The 17,131-nt window shown below is 43.5% G+C and overlaps 1 protein-coding gene across 1 annotated transcript in view; it reads right to left on the reverse strand.

Moving 5' to 3' along the window:
- Positions 1 to 11,442: 11,442 nt before the first annotated feature.
- The window catches only part of HPGD (15-hydroxyprostaglandin dehydrogenase), a 156,257-nt gene continuing 150,568 nt past the window's right edge, over positions 11,443 to 17,131 (reverse strand). Inside the window, exon 7 of the mRNA XM_073606525.1 lies at positions 11,443 to 17,131. This exon is cut by the window's right edge and continues 373 nt beyond it. The gene's annotated coding sequence lies outside the window, so the exon portion shown is untranslated.

Here is a 17,131-nt window from a genome sequence, read left to right on the forward strand (position 1 = left end):
GACGTCTATGGGACTCGAACGTTTGAAATCAAAAGTGCTCATTTTAAAGGCTAATTTGCATGGTATTGTCCTAAAAAGGTCCCAGGGGACTTGTATCGATGCAAAAAAAACTTTTAAAAACGTCCGTTTTTTCGAGAGCAGTGATTTTAATGATGCTTAAAGTAAAAAAAAAAAGCGAAATATTCCTTTAAATATCGTACCTGGGGTGTGTCTATAGTATGCCTGTAAAGTGGCGCGTGTTTCCCGTGTTTAGAACAGTCCCTGCACAAAATGTCATTTTTAAAGGAAAAAATCTCATTTAAAACTGCTTGCGGGTTTAATGTAATGTCGGGTCCTGGCAATATGGATGAAAATCAGTGAGACAAACGGCATGGGTATCCCCCAGACCATTACCAGGCCCTTTGGGTCTTGTATGGATAGTAAGGGGAACCCCGCACCCAAATTAAAATAAGGAAAGGTGTGGGGCCACCAGGCCCTATATACTCTGAACAGCAGTATACAGGAGGTGCAAACAAGACAGGGACTGTAGGTTTGTTGTTAAGTAGAATCTGTTTGTAATTTTTAACGGGTACATTTTTAACGTGTTTAGCTCCAGCCAAAAAATCTTTTTTAAGCTTTTTGGAAAACATAGGGAAGGGTTATCACCCCTGTGACATTTGTTTTGCTGTCTTTCCTCCTCTTCAGAAGATTTCACCTCACTTTTTGTCCCAATGACAAATGTTTTTTGAAAATTTGGGGTTTTTTGTGGAACAAGGATTGGAAAGCATCAGTGGAAAGGAGAAATGTTTTTCCCATATTAACTCTTACAGGAGAGAATTTCCCTTCCTAGGGGTAGATTTCATCTCACTTCCTGTTGTCTCCTTCCGTTTGCAAATAGGAGTCGTTTGTAAGTTAGATGTTTGAAAGTAGGGGCCTGCCCTATATACTCAGCAGAAATTTGGACCTTAGGTGTTGTTGTGGCCACAAGACTGTAAGCCCTCACAGGGCCCTGCTGTGAAATATTAGATCAAGAATTGTAATTACATGCCCCTGTTGAACAAGGGCAGAAAAATTGGGCCTTTGGTGATGGTGGTGCCACAACACTGTAAGTCCTCACTCGCTCTTGGTGGGTGCAAAAATGGGCCCTGCTGTGAAATATTAGATCAAGAATTGTAATTACATGCCCCTGTTGAACAGGGGCTGAAAAATTAGGCCTTAGGCACTGGTGCTGGTGCCACAACACTGCAACCCCTCACAGGTACTCTAGTTGGAACGCAGAAATGAGCCCTGCTGCAAAGTATTGCATCAAAAATTGTAATTACAGGCCACTGTTAAACAGGGGCTGAAAAATTGGGCCTTGCAACCTCTCACAGATACTCTAGTTGGAATGCAGAAATGAGCCCTGCTGCAAAGTATTGCATCAAAAATTGTAATTACATGCCCCTGTTAAACAGGGGCTGAAAAATTGGGCCTTAGGCACTGGTGCTGGTGCCACAGCACTGCAACCTCTCATAGATACTCTAGTTGGAACGCAGAAATTAGCCCTGCTGCAAAGTATTGCATCAAAAATTGTAATTACATGCCCCTGTTAAACAGGGGCTGAAAAATTGGGCCTTAGGCACTGGTGCCACAACACTGCAACCCCTCACAGATACTCTAGTTGTAACGCAGAAACGAGCCCTGCTGCAAAGTATTGCATTAAAAATTGTAATTACACGCCCCTGTTAAACAGGGGCTGAAAAATGTCCAAGTCAGATCTTGTCCCTAGGTATTCCTGCACCATGTAAAACAGACGCTGGCGATGGTTGCTGGAACCGATCATACCAGCAACCCAAAAATTGTCTGAACGCATCGGTCAGACGGCCACCTTCTCCACCACTCCTTCTTTAACTGACCGAAGCCTCAGCAACACGTTGACCAGAAACAGGAGTTTGTAACCTCCCAGTCTCTGGGAACGCGTTGCACAGACCTTTCTGCAAGGCCTCCCGAAGATGTTTCATCCTCTGCTCCCTCTGCGATGGCAAGATAAGGTCCGCAACCTTATCCTTGTAACGTGGATCAAGGAGGGTTGCCAGCCAGTATTGGTCCTTCTCCTTGATACCACGAATACGAGGATCCTTACACAGGCGTTGCAGGATCAGGGAGGCCATGCAGCGTAGGTTTGCTGAGGCATTCGGTCCGGAGTCCTCTGGGTCACTAAGGACGACATGGTCCGCAGCCACCTCCTCCCAGCCACGTACAAGTCCATGTGTTTCTTGGGACTGATCCCTTAAAGACTGCTGCTGATGCTGAGTGCCAGGCTCCACCTCCATACCGACACAATCTTCCTCCTCCTCCTCCTCCTCTTCCTGTGTGATCGGCGGGCACGCAGGAACACTGTCTGGATAAAGGGGGCCTTGAGAGCTAAGGAAGTCCTCCTCTTCCTGCCTCTGTTCTGCCTCCAGTGCCCTGTCCATTATTCCACGCAGTGTGTGCTCCAACAGGTGGACAAGGGGGACAGTGTCACTGATGCATGCACTGTCACTGCTCACCATCCTCGTGGCCTCCTCAAATGGTGACAGGACAGTGCATGCATCCCTGATCATGGCCCACTGGCGCGGGGAAAAAAAAACAAGCTCCCCTGACCCTGTCCTGGTGCCATAGTCGCACAGGTACTCATTGATGGCCCTCTGCTGCATGTGCAGCCGCTGCAGCATGGCCAATGTTGAGTTCCACCTGGTGGGCATGTCACAGATTAGGCAGTTCTTGGGCAGGTTAAACTCCTTTTGGAGGTCCGTCAGCCGAGCACTGGCATTATATGACCGGCAGAAATGCACACAGACTTTCCTGGCCTGCCTCAGGACATCCTGTAAGCCCGGGTACCTGCCCAAGAACCGCTGCACCACCAAGTTAAGGACGTGAGCCAAACAGGGCACATGGGTCATTTGTCCCTGTCGGAGGGCAGAGAGGAGGTTGGTGCCATTGTCACAAACCACCATTCCTGCCTTAAGTTGGCGTGGCGTCAACCACCTCTGAACCTGCCCCTGCAGAGCTGACAGAACCCCTGCCCCAGTGTGGCTCCTGTCCCCCAAGCACACCAGCTCAAGCACCGCATGGCATCTTTTGGCCTGCGTACTTGCGTAGCCCCTTGAACGGCTACGGAGCACCACTGGTTCTGAGGACAAAGCACAGGAAGAGGCCATGGAGGAAGAAGAAGAGGAGGGGGTGGAGGAGAGAGGTGTGTCACAATCATTAGCATTTTGGAGGCGTGGTGGCGGAACAACCTCCAACACTACTGCACCTTGTCCTGCATCCTTCCCAGCTGCCAGCAGAGTCACCCAATGCGCCATGAAACTTAGGTAGAGTCCCTGTCCATGCCTGCTGGACCATGAGTCAGCGGTAATATGCACCTTACCGCTGACCGCCCTGTCCAGCGAGGCATGGACATTGCCTTCCACATGCCGGTAGAGAGCCGGAATCGCCTTCCGTGAGAAAAAGTGGCGTTTGGGTACCTGCCACTGAGGAACCGCACATTCCACAAACTCACGGAAGGGGGCAGAGTCTTCCAACTGAAAAGGCAGCAGTTGAAGTGCTAGCAATTTTGCCAAGCTAGCATTCAACCGCTGGGCATGTGGATGGCAGGGAGCAAACTTCTTTCGGTGGTGCAGCAGCTGGGGCAGGGAAATTTGCCTGGTACAATCTGACGTCGGTGTACCAAAAGCAGATTGCCCACAAGTACTTGGCTGTGACACACCTAATTCTACACCTTCATTCCTCTCAGTGCAGGTCTCAGAGAGGACTGAAGGTATAGTGGGGTTGGAGATCTCAGCTGATGAGGAGCAAGGAGAGGTCCTCTTTGTTCTTTGGTGTGGGTCTTTTAGATACGCTTGCCAATGAACTGCATGGCAGGTCAACATATGTCTGGTCAAGCATGTGGTACCCAAGCGGGAGATGTTTTGGCCACGCGAGATACGCTTGAGACATATGTTGCAAATAGCAGCGGTGCAATCTGATGTACTCATCTCAAAAAAGGCCCACACCAAAGAACTTTTTGAATAACGCGCAGAGACTGCAGCGCCCTGCACATGTGGAGCTTTGGGGTGTGATGCAGTCAAGGTGCTGCCCTTAGGCTGGCCCCTGGAGGGCATCCTGCCTTGTTGGTGATGTGCTGCCTCCTCCTCTCTCCTATCAAGCACCCACGTTGAGTCAGTGACCTCATCATCCCCTCCCTCCTCATCACTGGAGCAAACCTGGCAGTATGCTGCAGCAGGGGGAGCATGACTGCCAGATTGCTGTCCTTCTTGGGCACCCCCTCTGTCCGTGCTCACGTTACTGCCTTCATCGAGCTCAGTATCATCATCAGAGCCTTCCAAACGCTGGGCATCCTCCTTGAGCATGTACCCAACACTGTGGTCAAACAGTTCGAGGGACTCCTCAGGAGGACATGGTGGGGCTAGGGAAGGAGTCACTGATGACATTGAGCCAAGGGAAGAGGCCGCTGCTTTGCCAGACAAAGTACCCTGGGCATGGGTGAGAGAGGATGAGGAGGATGAGGACGGCTTGGTCATCCACTCGACCAAGTCTTCCGCATGTTGCGGCTCAACATGGCCAGCTGCCGAAAAAAAGGCCAAGCGTGTCCCACGGCCATGTGCTGATGAGGATGCACCGTCTCCACGACCAGCACTAGACACAGAGCCTGCTTGCCCTCTCTTATTGGCTTGTGACTGTCTACCTCTCCTTCTTGGCCTTCCAGACATACTAATGGCCTATATATATATATATATAATGTACTGATACTACAGCTAGCAAAATCAACTGCCTGCCTGTAGTATGAGAACACCACCAACCTTCTACAGGTAGCTTTAGCTGAACACTGTGCAGAGCTCGCAAAAAACTAACTTGTAGCTTTTTTAGCTGCCTGCACCACACTAACTTGTAGTTTTAGCTGAACACTGTGAGCAGGACGCACAGCACTAACTTGTAGGTTTAGCTGTACACTGTGAGCAGGACGCACCGCACTAACTTGTAGGTTTAGCTGAACACTGTGAGGTGGACGCACCACACTAACTTGTAGGTTTAGCTGAACACTGTGAGCAGGACGCACTGCACTAACTGTAAATAGTCTAGCTGCCTGACTGTGGTACTAATAGGATCAAAAGAACATCAGCAATGTTCTTCAGGTAGCTGTAAATACTGTAACAAGACAAGCCTGCCTGTCAGTAAGAAGATAACAGGAACGAATCTAGCTGAACACTGTGAGCAGGACGCACTGCACTAACTTGTAGCTTTAGATGAACACTGTGCAGAGGTCTCACTACACTAACTTGTAAGTTTAGCTGAACAATGTGAGCAGGACGCACAGCACTAACTTGTAGTTTTAGCTGAACACTGTGAGCAGGATGCACCGCACTAATTTCTAGGTTTAGCTGAACACTGTGAGCAGGACGCACCCCACTAACTTGTAGGTTTAGCTAAACACTGTGAGGTGGACGTACCCCACTAACTTGTAGTTTTAGCTGAACACTGTGAGCAGGACGCACTGCACTAACTGTAAATAGTCTAGCTGCCTGACTGTGGTACTAATAGGATCAAAAGAACACCAGCAATTTTCTTCAGGTAACTGTAAATACTGTAACAAGACAAGCCTGCCTGTCAGTAAGAAGATAACAGGAACGGATCTAGCTGAACACTGTGAGCAGGACGCACCCCACTAACTTGTAGGTTTAGCTGAACACTGTGAGGTGGACGCACCACACTAACTTGTAGTTTTAGCTGAACACTGTGAGTAGGACGCACTGCACTAACTGTAAATAGTCTAGCTGCCTGACTGTGGTACTAATAGGATCAAAAGAACACCAGCAATTTTCCTCAGGTAGCTGTAAATACTGTAAAAAGACAAGCCTGCCTGTCAGTAAGAAGATAACAAGAACGGATCTAGCTGAACACTGTGAGCAGGACGCACTGCACTAACTTGTAGCTTTAGATGAACACTGTGCAGAGGTCTCACTACGCTAACTTGTAGGTTTAGCTGAACACTGTGAGGAGGACGCACAGCACTAACTTGTAGTTTTAGCTGAACACTGTGAGCAGGACACACCGCACTAATTTCTAGGTTTAGCTGAACACTGTGAGGTGGACGCACCGCACTAACTTGTAGTTTTAGCTGAACACTGTGAGCAGGACGCACCGCACTAACTTGTAGGTTTAGCTGAACACTGTGAGGTGGACGCACCACACTAACTTGTAGGTTTAGCTGAACACTGTGAGCAGGACGCACCACACTAACTTGTAGTTTTAGCTGAACACTGTGAGCAGGACGCACTGCACTAACTGTAAATCGTCTAGCTGCCTGACTGTGGTACTAATAGGATCAAAAGAACACCAGCAATTTTCTTCAGGTAGCTGTAAATACTGTAACAAGACAAGCCTGCCTGTCAGTAAGAAGATAACAGGAACGGATCTAGCTAAACTGAATACAGTGTATATATATATATGCAACACCTGGGATGCATATATATACACAATACACTGTAAGTGCAGCTAATTGACTGACTGTTCTGCCTAATCTATCTAACTCAAATCAAATGACACTGTCTGTCTCTCTCTCTCTCTATCTATGAACGCCGGAACACACACTACACAGGGCCGCTGTGCAGGCGGCCTTATATAGTGTGGGGCGTGTGCTAAATCCCCTGTGCCATAATTGGCCAAAGCCTCCTTGGCTTTGGCCAATTACGGTTCTCTGTTCAGACGGCGCTGTGATTGGCCAAGCATGCGGGTCATAGTGCATGCTTGGCCAATCATCAGCCAGCAATGCACTGCGATGCCGCAGTGAATTATGGGCCATGAAGCGCCACACGAATTTGGCACGAACGGCCCATATCGTTTGCAATTCGGCGAATGGGCGAACAGACGATGTTCGAGACGAACATGGGTTCGACTCGAACACGAAGCTCATCCCTAATGGTGAGTATGAAAATGGATCCGATGCAAATCGATTGTGGGGTAGGACGGTGTTTAGGGTAAATGACGTAACCAGGATAAATGAAGAGGACTGATACATATCAGTTGGAGGGTAGGATATGAACCGATGCAAACCAGTAGGCAAGGTAAATGATCCGAACCGATATGAATCGGTGTGCAATGTGTCCAAGGCGAACCAAAATGCCGTCAACGTGGCTAGACTCGAAACGGACTGTGGTAGGTATGCAATGGATTGGGTAGTAGGGTAAATGATATGAATAAAGACATGACTAATGCGAATTGGTTGGCAGAGTAAGTGACATGAACCAATGCAAATTGGCATATAATGTATTCAAAGCGAACCGTTGTGCCATTGATGCGACTAGGTTTGAATCAGACTGTGGTAAGTATGGAATGTAATCGATACAAATCCGTGGTAGGGTAAATGATGTGAGTAAAGACATGGCTGATACGAATCGGTTGTAGGGTAGGACGTGAACCGATACAAATCAGTGTGTGCAGTGCATCCGATACGAATCGTTGTGCCGCTAATGCAACTAGATTCGCATCGGACTTTGACGAGTATGAAAACGGATCCGATATGAATCGGTTGTAGGGCAGGATGTGAACCGATATGAATCGGTAGGTAAGGAAGGTGACCTGAACAGAGGAAATGATATGAACCGATACAAATCAGTAACATGGTAAGCGACATGAATCGACCCGTGCTAGGTATCTGATGCAAACCGTTGTGCTGCCGATGCAACTAGGCTCGAATTGGACTGTAGCAGGTATGCAATGAATCCGATATGAATCGGTTACAAAGAGAGCTGACTCAGATACGAATCGGTTATAAAATGTATGAAGTGAATCCCATATGAATCAGTTGTAGAGTGTATGCCACCCCTTATTCTAAAAGTGAACACATACCAACCACCCAGCCCCCCAGGCTAATCAAAGTGCAGACAAGGCACCAGGTGGGTCTAATTACCACCTCAATCAGCCACAGAACCCATGCAAACAATACATGCTGATCTCCAAATGGATGAGACGGCAACCCCATAGACAGTGAATCTTATGAGCATTGAAGCCTGTATCGAGTGATATCGGACAACGACCGACAGTGGCTTGGAGGTTTGGATCTACGAATGAATCGTATGTTTGTGGATGAGATGACAAGCAAGGCAGAGGGAACCTGCAAATCTAAGTGTGCAGGATAGCAACAGGAATCTAAGTGTGCAGGATAATGAATCGTAACATTGCGTATGAACAAAAAGGTTCGAACCCTACCTGCAACAGCGAGCGAGAACCAATGATGAAGACTACGAAAGGAGAAGCCTCAACCCACTTGTAATCGAACGCACAGACTCACAAACATGAGGTGAGCTTGGAAGAGTCGGCCCAGTGAAGTGTATCACGCACTGGAACCGACAATGAGCAAGGGCGAGTGGTGGACTTAAATACCCTCTGGGCTCCTCCTATAAATTCAGGCCACCATACTGGCCTTCTAATATTATATACACACACATACACACACTGTATATCAGACTGAAAGATGCCAGAGTCATACAGAATGTTATAGAATGTCACCATGCATCAGAAGATAGGTCACATAATTCCAATGATCTCTAATGATTTGTTACTTATTACTGAGAATTATGTCATATTGTATATGCAGTAGTTTTGAATTTCCTGCTTACAGAAACAATGATTGTTTTGTTTTTTTGTTTTTTTATGTCTGAATAATACATAATAATAATACCCCATATACACAGACATAGTTCATATAATGTAAATGCACACTAGCTAACAGATTCATTGTTTAGTTGACAAAAACTCAATTACAAGTGAAGTATGTGATGATAGATAACTATTGCACTTACATAGAGAGAGAGAGAAAAAGAAAAGGTGTGCCATACTTGCCAACTACATTATGAAAAGGAAAATATTAGCATTCCTTATCAGTGAAGGGACTGGGAGTATATGGTTTTGATAGAGTGCTCTCACGCACACCTTTAAAACTACAGTTCAAAGGAACAAGGTTACTATATTTCACAAAATATAAATCTAATGTTTAAAACAGTCATTGTAAAACATGTTTGTGGCCCGGGGAAAAGTTCACCCTGTAAATCTATCTAATAATTAGTCGACAATGCAGAGGGGGGGGTGGAGTCACATTTACCACAGATTGTTTTGCTACTGCACAGCCTGTGATTGAGGTTAGACAAATAGAGAGTGTAGCTACTATGTAAATACACAGCATGTGTGGTTTCCTAATAGTAGGCTTAAAGAGACCCCCGTTACCAATTTAAAACATCACAGGTGAAACACAAAAAGAGCAAGTATTTTATATTCTTAATTGCAGTGTTTTTCCTTCCTGAAGATTTTTTTTATAATTACTTCACGAGGAATCAATTCCCTAGCATAGCTCCCACCCCCTGCATGTCATAGCCCTCTCCTCGTCTAGGAATGTCTAATTGCTCTCTGTGCTGGCCAGGCTACTTTGCCCCTCCCCTCTTTAAGTATCCTATTATGTAGCTGCTGTAGGAAGAGAGAAGGATAACACTGTATAGTGTCACTTGAATGATAGCTCTTATTCTGCTGGGCCTGCTGACATCACATCTACAATATACAGTACATATTTCAGAACTTTGGAGGCTAGCTACAGGGCTATATTCACAAGGGAGGCTTTTACAGGAAAATATCATGCATAAACTACATGTGCATAATATTATAGGAAGTGTTCTTAAACTTAAATTGCCCAGTGTCAGGTCAAAAAAACATAGGCACCGTAGTCCACAGCAAGTAGTGTTTGGCAATACCATTCCTAACTAAGAAGTGAAAAACCAGGCTAAACTCCCTAACCAGAAACACCACATTCCTTACCGTTACAGTTTCTCCTCATAAGCACATTAGGGCCTTGCCAGTGGTGGACTAATCCTCTTCAACACTGTACAGACCACACAATGTCAGAAGACTTTTTCAGCTAACTAAAACAGACCAACACATGACTTGTTTCATGGATCAGGTAAATGGTTTGTGGATTCCACGGTGTCCTGCTTCCCTGTAGATTCTTTCTGTCGCTGTCAGGACCTGCTGGTGGCACTGTGGTTCCCAGAGCTAAGGGGTGTAGTCTCAGTTTCCACCAGCAGGTGTCACACAGTAACCAGCGGATCCCAGTAATTAGTCTCCACCTGATGCTGGCTGCTGGTAAGGTATATAACCCCTCCTCAACCCCTCCTCTGTATTCCCTTAGTGCCTCAATGTTTTGCCTGCATTGCCTGCTACCTCATATCTGCTACCTCCTGCTATTGCCCCCTTCTGTTCCAGTACCCTACAACCTCATATTTGCTCACTTTGTTTCTAATTATAGTTCTGCTCCCCTCCCTGATCAGTCCTCACATTTCCTGTCTTACCCTGTTCATTTGTTCCCTCTCAATTTTTTTATACATTGTATTATATTTAGGCTGCCTTTAGGTATTCTGTCATCTAGATCTAACAGTATGACCTGCCAGGTCACTGACGAGTCATAGAAGAACATTATTCTGGTCCCCTTCCTGATCAGTCTCCCTGGTTGTTCCTCGCATCTCCTGTTTTACCCTGTTCATTCATGTTCCACGTCAAATTTTTATATATTTTTTTATATAGTTTGCTTGCCAAGTATTATACACAATCCGGTTCCCAGCTTCCTTATGTGCTACACACAGATCTGGTTACCCCTTGCTGTTGGTAGATAAATGCACTCGGTATCCTAACAGCCACAGAGAGGGCCCAGTATGACCTGTTAGGTCATTGACAAGTCATGGAAAAATATTATTCTGTGATACAGTATACCATCCATCAGGATGAGATGGAACCACCAAATCAGCAGTTTGTTGATTTCTAGTAATAGCTTTGATCCTTCTCTAGGACTGGGCCGCCACTGTAACCATATCACCACTATTAGAGGGGCAACTACTAGATCCTTGCTCAAGTTACAATTTTCCAGTATATGGATGAGGTTCACCCAATCTTAGGTCTTCCCCCCAGTCTAGTAAGGTATTTCTATCTCTTCAGCTTCTTCAACACCTTGGTGATGCTTGGCTAGTGGGTACTGTGACAGTGTATCTGCAGCCTGCTGGCTCTTTCTAGGTGTATAATGCAAGGACAATCAAATAGGAAGCCCATTGCCTTGCAATGGAAGCATTTATGCACAACAGTACAGTTGACCTTCTAGTTTAACGGTTTATTCAGTTGTATGGTACCAAAGGAAGCCACCACTCAAGGCCCACTTTCTGCCCATTCTTGTGGATACAGATGCTGCTCATCGATGTGGAATAAACAAGTCAGCCGCACTCTAATGATGTCAGCTTTCAGATAGCTTTATTGTTCCAGGACAAGAACATAAAAAGGTCTGTGCAGATGTAGCCTCACTCTGACATGTTTCACTTAAAAGGACTTCATCGTGGACAATCTTGTTAGCAATAATTGCAAGAGTGGTAGGTTTACATAAAAATTAAAAAAAAAAAAAAAGTCATCTGAAACAGTTTCTTAATCATTTTATTTTACAATTGTACATGTATAAACATTTGTCTATAAATTCAGATAGTGATTTCATTTAAACATACTTACATTACAACACTGAATTGTCAGAGTGCCTTACCAATCGATTCATTGTATTTCATTGAAATGAATCATTCCTCAACTCTGATAATCAAGTCAGTCACATTCATCTCTGAAAGCAGGGTTTATGGTATCATTTTTTCTCAATGACTGAATTATGACAATTTCACATTCTTGTCATGGTTGGTTAAAAATAATATCTAACTTTTTAAATAGTGCAATGCCATAAAAGGTGTAAAATGACAAGCAAGACAATTATATTTCACATGGTCAAAAAGTAAAGCAGATACGCATTAATCAAATACAAAAGATGGGTCACATATATCATATGATATTCATCAAAAAAATAGAGTATATAATTTAAATATTTACATTTGCTACAGTATTTAACAATTCAGGGGATATGTTCCATTTGTGCCCATTTCTGTTAGCTGTGGGATAATGGAATTTGCCTGGCACAGCTTGCAGGGAACCTTTGAAGGGAACATTATTTTGTACTATTCAAAGGTCTGTGGTAAGGGCAAAAAAGCATGGTAACAGCACAAGTTACAATGATTTGTATTTTGTACTACATCTTAGTATAATGATCATCACCACTTCAGATGTAGAGTAAAAACAAATCTCACTGGCAAAGAAAACCGGAGCAAAAGCTAATTTGTTGATTGTCGGTACAAATCAGGTCTCTGGTCTAATTTTCACATTGAATAGAAGATGTTCTTGCTACAATTTTTCAAAAATCACCCACTCCTTTATTAGGTTGATGCGTTTTGAGAATGTCATAAAAAAAAAAAAAGGAAAAAAACTACAACATATCTTTACTCTTGTTAAATGGGAATGGTACTATTTGAGTGCCTATTTTCAGGAGTGCCTCTAATTGTATATATATTTTGATATATGGGCATTACTGTACATGGTTTATGTAGATTCAGTTCAGACTAAGCAAAGCTCTTTTGCTATGGGCTACAATACATTGAGGTATTTTACATGAAAACTCTTTTTAAACATTTTAACCTTTTGAGTGACAAATTGTCACTGAAAAAGAATACTTGCAACTGAATATAACAGCCCATGTTGTGAAATTCTTCAGGGGATCTCCTGCTCGTTAGTAACAGTGTTATGTTCAGCCCCACTGAGTTTTCAGGGCAGGCTTTAATGCACAGTCAGGAGCAGAGCAAATCTATGGTTATGGGTTATAGGTTAGTAGCATTTCAAATTATAAGGGATATGCAGGCAGGCCACAAACTGGTAGGATATTCAAATAGGCCACAACCTGGGCAGTTCCTGCACTTTATACAACATGCAAAAAATGTTGCTCATTGCTGTGCATAGCAGTACAAAATATGTAACTGTGCACAGAAACTAGCACACTTCAGAAGAAAAAAAAACATGGGCTTCAAAAAGTTAGTGTGTAGAAATCAGTTTGTTGGTTTTGGTACCAATAAACTGGTGCCAGGTAGTTCTCAGTCAGAGGTTTTTGAAAAGATAAACAATTTAAAAATGGAGACTCCCAAACCCCCCTCACCTCTAACCTCTATATGACCGTTGACTGGACCTAACATTTACCCTTCCATTCATTCAAGCCATAAAATTTACCATACGCCCCAAGTTAACTCCAATGCCCTGTACACACGATAGGATTTTCCGATGGAAAATGTGTGATAGGACCTTGTTGTCGGAAATTCCGACCGTGTGTAGGCTCCATCACACATTTTCCATAGGAATTTCCGACACACAAAGTTTGAGAGCTTGCTATAAAATTTTCCGACAACAAAATCCGGTCGGAAATTCCGATCGTGTGTACACAAATCCGACACACAAAGTGCCACGCATGCTCAGAATAAATTAAGAAACGACAGCTATTGGCTACTGCCCCGTTTATAGTCCCGATGTACACGTTTTACGTCACCACGTTCAGAACAATCGGATTTTCCGACAACTTTGTGTGGCCGCGTGTATGCAAGACAAGTTCGAGTTAACATCCGTCGGAAAAAATCCATGGATTTATTTGTTGGAACGTCCGATCAATGTCCGACCGTGTGTACAGGGCATTACACTTAAAGAGGAAATTCAGTTCCTGTTATTTCTGCTACTCCATGTACACATGGCCATTTGTGAATGTCTCATGCATGCACAGATGTGTCAAAGGCCTCAGCCAGGTCTTTGGAACCTGCATAGACCTGTGGTAAAACTGCCCACATGGGGGTTTCCCACACGTGTGCACACAATTCCGATAACTGGGACCTTGATACTTGAAGCACCTCTGCACCTGCTGCAGGTCTCTGCTGGGTCCCTATGCACATCTTTGCATGCAGAGAATCTGATGGCCTGCAAGCTCCTCTGTAACACAGTTTTCTGAGATGTGTAATGTGGACATCCCAGGAGGCAGCAGGTAGCACTATGTCATTCTTGCCTAGCACTAAAAGGTCAGAAATCTTTTAAAACAAAAATTATGTAATTGTGGGAGAGGGAGGGGGGAAAAGTCAAGTGGAAATTAGTTGCTTTAATGGGTGAGGGTCTGCTTTAACTTTATTTATCCTCCATAACAATTAACCCCCTTCTGATATGTAACCCTTATCACCAACCTCTACCTAAATTTTATCTTTATGATTAAATAGAGAGATCAATGTATTTGATAAACCTTCATGGTCTAAAGCTAACACCAAAGGAATTCCCCTTAAGGCTTCTCAGTGTGACGTTTGTTAGACTCAGCATTGTACTAATAGCCTTCTGCCAGTCTAAAATTTAAATCAGACACCAAACTCTTCTAGAGAACATTATTGCTCCAATTGCTTTAGCATTTTTTTTCTTGTACCTAAACCAATAAAATGCCCTAACGTTTTCCAGTTATAGATGTGTGGCTATCCATAAAACGAATTTGGTCTCTTACTGACTCAACCCTACTCAATTTAAATATACAATAGAAGGTATATTACACATTTTCCTTGCAGACTGAATGATAGCAGTGAGATACCAATTTTTAACCAAGGCAAGAGGTCACTTTTAAACACACAAAATAATCAAGGCAACAAAATAGCTTATAGTTGCATTGGACAGTGCAAGTTCTTAACCATTTTAACTATTTAAAGTATATCTAAAGTTAAAAGCTGATCTTGTAAGTTTTGGATAGAGTCAGGAATTGTTAAGATCCATCATGTGTTTTCCCAATTTAAACAGCTGTAAGTAAAAAAAGCCATAAGTAGATAGTCACATTCAATATAATTTTTTTGTATTTATGAAGACATTTTTAGAAATGTGGAAGCTACTTGGATAGGTAGCTAAACATCTTTAAAGGGGTTTGTAAAGTCAAAAGGTTTTTTTATGTTAATGCAGTCTCTGCATTAAGATAAAAAGCCTTATGTGTGTAGCAGCCCCCCTAACACTTATCTGAGGTCTCTCTTTGTCCAGCGATGTCCACGAGTGTCTCAGGCATCCAGATTCTCCTTCCAGATTGGCTGAGACACAGCAGTGGCACCACTGGCTTCCACTGCTGTCAAAGTCAGCTAGCCAATCAGGGGAAAGAGGGGGCAGGGCCAGGTCGGGGGGCTTCGTGTCTGAATGGACACAGGGAGCTGTGACTCGACTTGGGTGCCCCCATAGCAAGCTGCTTGCTGTGAGGGCACTGAACAGGAAGGAGTGACCGGGAGCACAGAATAGGGACACGAGAAGAGGAGGATCCAGGCTGCTCTATGCAAATCCATTGCAACAGAGCAGGTAAGTATAACATGTTTGTTATTTTTATAGGGAAAAAAATGAGACTTTACAATCACTTTAACAATACAGAACAAATCCAGTTGAATAAATGACTACTGCTAGTTACATCATGACCTGGATAAATTAGAATCTTCACTTTCACTGGAACATGACCTCTTAACTCCAAAATGCAGGAATTCCTATACCTTTCTGCCCCTGTGACAATGGTCTCCAGGACAAATGCTGAAGATGAATCTCCCTAGCAAGGATGCAAACATCAGTAAAAAGTTGACAGGGGTTTGACTTTCTGTACTCTATCCAAAACTTGTAAAACACATTTTCATTGTTGTATCCAGTACAAATCAGCTTAGTAAAAATCACACATTTCTTCTTTTACTTTTAATGACTATTTTCCATATTTTAAAGAAAATATTTCTGAAGTCAGATTTTGGTTATAATATACTGTATATTAATCACAAAAAATCTTCAGCTCCCAGTTGTTGTGGAACTGCAACTTCCAGTATGCTATGCCTTCCTAGGGTCAGCATGTTACTCATTGCTGATATACAGATACATTACAATTGCTTATATTTTATGAAATTATATATAATATGTTTAAAGCTGGCAACAATTTTATGCAATAAAGCAGAGAGCATTGCGCAAAATGTAGTAAGCCATTAGGCCCAATTACATAGTTACATACATAGTTAGTAAGGTTGAATAAAGACACCAGTCCATCCAGTTCAACCTGAGTGAGTGTGGGTGTGTGTCTACAATTCTCCCTATCCCTGTACATTGTGTCTCATTAAGATGCTCATTTATTATATTATTATTTATTTAAGGTACCCATATAGCTCCGTCAATTTACACAGCGCTCCACACATACATTGCACCCTAACCTCAAGGAGCCCACAATCCAAGGTCCCCAACTCACATTCATATACTAGGGCCAATTTTGGACAGAAGCCAATTAAGCTACCAGCATGTCTTTGGAGTGTGGGAGGAAACCGGAGTACCCGGAGGAAACCCACACAGGCACAGGGAGAACATGCAAACTCCAGGCAGGTAGTGTTGTGGTTGGGATTCAAACCAGCGACCCTTTTTACTGCTAGGTGAGAGTGCTACCCACTACCACACATGCTTCATAAAGCTTTAACACATAGATAATATTTATTTTAGCCCTGTGCTTGACTCTGTTCCCCAACCAACTATCCTACCCCCCCCCCCCCTTTTTTTTATTGTTTCTTCCTCTCTCGATCTCTATCATGCCCACAGCCTCCTCACCACTACTCTTTCCAATAGTTCTCTTTCCCTTCGCCCTTCCTTACCCTATCTTCTCCCCTCTGCCCTGTATGACCCTCTCACCCCTCCTTATCTTTACAGGCTCCTTGTTATTTTCCATCAACACTTTATCATTTCATCTGATGGTATTTATCATATAAACAATTCCTAATGACTTTGTATAACCTTGCAAAAGCAAGCAAAAATTAAGAATTGAAAAAATAAAATAAATGTCTGACAGAGTCAAGTTGAGAAAACTGATAACCAAATATGTTTTTTTACTGAAAGTAAATTTAAAACTGTTGTGAAATATTAGTTAACACTTAAATGTCAATGTATATTTGGGCAGACAGCACCAAAGCACAAAGGATATAGAACCTAAATGTGCATGCAACCTGGAAAATTCACAGCAAACCACCTAAAGAGATACCTGCCTAATCTCAAGCTAACTGCAATAAAATTGCACATTTTGATTTACTTAGCATGGGAAAAAAAGCAAGGGTGCCTGAAAGCTGCATGCTGTCATTTTTTGTGTGAACAATAAAGAGCTCTCTATGCTGAAACCCATATAATTATATACAGTATATATCAAAACAAGTACATTGACACCTTCCTATTTACAAAAAATCAAGGAAGT

The sequence above is a fragment of the Aquarana catesbeiana genome, linkage group LG01 (genome assembly GCF_042186555.1).
Source record: "Aquarana catesbeiana isolate 2022-GZ linkage group LG01, ASM4218655v1, whole genome shotgun sequence".
Taxonomy (NCBI): domain Eukaryota; kingdom Metazoa; phylum Chordata; class Amphibia; order Anura; family Ranidae; genus Aquarana; species Aquarana catesbeiana.